Genomic DNA, 4,977 nt, shown 5'->3' with positions numbered 1-4,977 from the left:
CTTTAAATAATTGCCTGCAAGATTTTTATTAGATTATAGTGAATAGTTGCTTTTAAGCAATATTTAAAAAATATTTTCAAATTTTTACTTTGACATTTTAAGCCTATAAATTTCTAAAACTGCACTGCAACAAACTCAACCAAATTATTAATAAATGCATAGTACAAATCAGATTTTTCAATTGTCATTAAATGATTAAAAAAAGTATAAATGTGAATTTTCTGATCAAGATGATTTTAATCTTGGATTCACCTACTTTTGTTATGGCACATCTGTGCCACATGTAGAAATCAACTTCAAAGAAGAGACATTAGCTTCAACTCTTAAAGAAGTTTAATTGCCAAAATAAAGCTAAATATCTCTTCACTTAGTTCTCAGCTCAACCTTTCACAAATTGCTTTTTTTCATCACCAAACAATTTGTGAAACAAAATACAGTTTTTCAATATTTGGAGCTCAGTATAATCACAGTATCTCATGCATTCTTTCTGCAACTTAGCTGTAATATTGACTTTTTTTTTTTAAACTTCGCATCACGTTAGACCTTCATCAAAAATATACATGGAGTGTTGCTTTGATTCTTTCATGCATGTTTGAAAAATTCTTGAATCTCTTGTGGCAACCATTTGGGGTTGCCTATACCTTCTTTCTCACCAAGCCCACCTAGAGCTACCCTCCCTCATGCCTTCCCCACTTAGCTTCTTCAAATTAGCGACTGCAGCAATTACACACCTAGTGGAGCTTCTAATATGTAACCATTTCTGAATCTAATACTCTGAAGAACATTTTTAAGCAGCTTAATGTTGAAATGTTGTGATGATGAGTGTTGGAAAGAGCAGCTTCTTAAAGAGACAGAGGCCCAATTACAAGATATTAAATTGCAAGGTAATTTTTTTTAAGTCACGTTTGATATATACATTATTTTTACAACAACTGAAGGTTACATAATTACTTGGTTCTGCTATAAAATGGTACTATAATCCTGGAAAACACAATACTACTCCTTTAAGTTAATCAATCTGGGGATTATGGAAGTTACTGTACACTGGATGGGAATCAAAGCTGGTAACTGATTCAAGACACTATTTTCTAATGGGATACTTCAGAAATAGAATATTCATAATTCATTTGAAAACCTTTTATCTTGAAAATCTACAAGTGGAAACAATACTTCCTACAGAAAAGAAAGGAAGTCCCTCTTTCAACATCAGCTTCAACATAATGAGGTGCTGTGGTGGCGCAGGGGTTAAACACAACCCACATATGGAGGTCTGTCACAGGTTCGATTCAAGGGTTGGCGACCTTTGCCGCATGTCTTCCCCCTTTTCTCTCTATCCACTTCCCTGTCAATTCACTATCAAATAAAGGCCACTAGAGCCAATAAAACCTTTAAAAAAAAAAAAAAAGCTTAAACATAATAGATTTAATTTTGTTAGAACCACTGTATTGGTGCTGCTACGCAAAAAACAATTTGCTGAGTCAATCAACTGTCGTGCAAAGATTGGATGTTAGCAGTTAGTCTATTATCACTTCATCGAAGACTGTGCTTGTTATCCTAAGGCAGGGGTGCTGCCAGAAATCTTGGGCCCCCTGATAAAAAATTGGATTGGGCCCTCCACTCAGCTGCTGTTACAATTTTTTGAGTCTATTTGACCCAAAAAAGCATCACAATTTTAAAGGCCTGCATCTGCCTTGCTTTCTTTGGTTCAATACTGATAATTAGCACAATATTTACTAATCATGAATTTAACATCCAACAGTCCACATCTAGTATGCAAGTAGGTTGCTTAAATTTTTTTCTATTAGTTTTAGATACTGAAATGTCTCTCCCCATGAGCAACAGTCAAAAGCAACGTGCAACTACACATAAAGCAATCCAGACTTCTAAAAATGCTATGCAGTTGCATTTTATTCAAGCTGCAGTACATAACTTTAATAAAAAATATGTTTAATCCACATTTGTTAAAGTTGTCACAATGTCATAGCAGTTTGCTATGAGACAGATAATCTGTGAAAACAATCAATCTCCTCCATCTCCTTCCTGAGTTACTATTACTGGTTAAAGTAATGCACAGTTCTGACCAAAACAACCAATCAGAACTAGTAGGACGCTCTTAGTGCTGTCAATTAGCCTCATTCACTCACTGCTAAATGTGCTAATGGGGGAGAAACAACTTATCATTACAAGAAACCGTTTATCTGCCATCATTGGTAGCCATGCTAACTAAACTGAGCATTCACAGTTTGAATCTGCACAGCTCTGTGCTATGCTGGCTGCAGCACGGCACAAATTGAGGAGGAAGAAGGATGAGCAGCACCACATGAGATTGTGATTGACAGCACTGAAACTCTCCTGCCTCTGACTGGTTGTTTCTAGCACTGGGAGAAAGCAGAGGAAATTGATATTTCACAGATTACCGCTCATACCATACTGTCACAACATAATGACAGTTTTAAAAAATATGTGGAAAAAAATATTTATAAAAAAGTTACATTCTGCAGCTTTCACTCAGGAGAGAACAGGTCAGGAGGGACGTGGGTTAGAGCTTCTACTCACTCACTCTGTTAAGTAGTAAAAGGCACAGGGAACAAGTTAAATATATGAATATGTTGGTAATTTTTTGCCTTAATTCATTAAATGCTAGTGAAATGGAGGCAAACAGTAGTCTGTAGCTAAGCTAACTATGCTAAAAGGTTGATAATCTCACACAGTCTACCCACCTCTCTTGGAGAAAAACTGCGTTATAAATTAACACTCCTGCCTTTTTCTCTCTCTCACTCTCTCGTTTTTGAAAACCTGATTTTATAACTTTTCTTAGCAGCATAGTAACTGCCTTTCACCGCTGTATTCAGCTGCAGCTTCTACTGACTGTAGCTGCATACGTCACTGTTATGTGCTCCAAGCAGGAATGAACCATTTAACGCAGATAGGGGGCTCAGGGCAAAAATGGATGTGTTTTTTGGTCTGGGAGGGGCAACATTACATTTTTACTGCTAAAAACAATCTTTGAAAATACAATATGATTAATGTTTTATTTGACAGGACCCCGATTTTTTTAATTTTATGTCTATGAACAAAATATAAATAATTAAATTGTGGAGGGCCCCCTGCTGGTCAGGGTCACTAGAATTGTCATCACTTTTCCCCCCTTTACCGCGCCCCTGTTCTAAGGAAACCCAACACGCTGCTGACACTGCATGTTGATTAAAACATTTTGTAAGGGATGTCTCCAGGGTCAGTTCCTTAACATTATTGTGCAGTTATGCTTCATTGGAAACTTTGCTTTGTTTGGATGATGCTCTATTTTCATATTTCATTTGATTGTTTCATGAACAAACACATAACCCAATCTGGAAACATATTTATTCAACTTTTACAAAGACAAATATAAAACCAAATCAAGGGAAAGAAAAACATCTCAATAATTAAAAGACAATACAGTCCCATTTCCAGGAAATTCTGGCTTCCAAGGGAGTTCCTCTGATAGGTTCCTCAGTGTACCACACATCATCCTTATTAAGATTAGCCAAATTCACTGTGAATGAAAAAACAGCAGTACAGACGTGGTCATTTTGGGGGATTCTTAAGGTACCATCATTTAACACCTAATAGTAACACAACATGATACTATGACACTGAACAAAAGCACAAAGTAATCCCTTGTAAATTCTGATATTATACACCCAGATACAAAATAGTTTTGTGTAGCTAAACTAAAACTGTGTGACAACAGCTGAAAGGGCCTTAACATTCCCTTCACTGTAATTGCTCATTTATTGGCAGCCATGTCCACACACAATGCAGTGTGAGGGAAGGATCTTTATAGAGACAATATCAAAGATAAAAAAAAAGAAAAAGGAATGCTGACCCATACTGTATTTTGAAAAAACAAAACCCCATTCGAAACTAGGGTTTGAAAAACCATCCTGGCAATCTGCACTAACATACATAAATTGAAATCAGGCAAATGGAGTGTAAATAGTCTCAAAATACCTGTGCGTGTGTAATACTGGTATAATGAAGAGAGCTTCATTACTGGGACTATTTTTACTCAAGTCATGATATAGCACTTTAAAAGCACTTTTTGCACTTTATTAACAACCAATTTATTTAGCACTGCACTTTAAGCAGAGATTTGCACATAAATAATTTGCACACAAGAAGTTTTAACTGTATTTATTGAGTATTTTTAGTGGTTAGCATGTAGCCTTTTGTTCTGGGCTCGGTACAGCTGCTCCTCATTNAGAAGTGAGGTGGTTGCCTGTGAAGGGAGGATAATTGTTACTCAGAGCTACTGGTAGGTAAAACTGAGCAAATGTTTGTGCATAATCTGTTGAGTGTGGAGTGCTAATATGAAATGACTCACCTGCCTTTTCTATGTCCTCTCTGGGATGTTTGGACAAATACTGCCTCAGGGGTCCAGAGACCATATATAGGTTCCGGGAGAGACCATTGAAAAGTGTGTGTGTGTGTGTGGGGGGGGGGGATAATAATTTTTTATGGGTTTTTATGGCGTTTCATTATGGTGTAAGATAATACTTAAAATATTTATAAAAAGTAAGTGGAAATGTTTGTATTTAGTGAAAGGTATTTTAGGTGGAGATTGGTGAATTGAAATCTACTTCAATTCACCGGACCGCTGGTTTGGTCCGTCACAGCACGGACTATTTAAGGTTGCTGTTTCACCTGTGAAATTGTTCTGGTTCTTGATGCTGTGAGAAGAATAAACCACTGCTGTTTCCACCTGACTCTTCCTCAACTATTCTTCCTAACTGTAAAATCCAGCCACAAAAGGCTGCCTTGTTACAATTGGAGTGATACTCAGTCTAAGTATCTTTGTGTGTAACTTTGGATAGCTGTATCTGTGAAACATGATTTGTAAACCCTAAAGAGGTAATTTGTGCATAACTCTGGTTTGAATTCGTAATTATCAGATTTGTGAGACTGAAGTTACAAAATCTGTGTGCAAAAATTTAA

At 36.5% G+C, this 4,977-nt stretch overlaps 1 protein-coding gene across 1 annotated transcript in view; it reads right to left on the bottom strand.

Moving 5' to 3' along the window:
* Positions 1–3,345: 3,345 nt before the first annotated feature.
* Positions 3,346–4,977, bottom strand: part of ilf2 (interleukin enhancer binding factor 2) — a 45,423-nt gene continuing 43,791 nt past the window's right edge. Inside the window, exon 15 of the mRNA XM_015015617.1 lies at positions 3,346–3,535. The gene's annotated coding sequence lies outside the window, so the exon portion shown is untranslated. The remainder of the gene's footprint in view (positions 3,536–4,977) is intronic.

This window comes from Poecilia latipinna, unplaced genomic scaffold (assembly GCF_001443285.1).
Source record: "Poecilia latipinna isolate Pla-1442-1.1 unplaced genomic scaffold, P_latipinna-1.0 Scaffold1934, whole genome shotgun sequence".
Taxonomy (NCBI): domain Eukaryota; kingdom Metazoa; phylum Chordata; class Actinopteri; order Cyprinodontiformes; family Poeciliidae; genus Poecilia; species Poecilia latipinna.
This window is presented reverse-complemented; position numbering and strand designations above follow the sequence as displayed.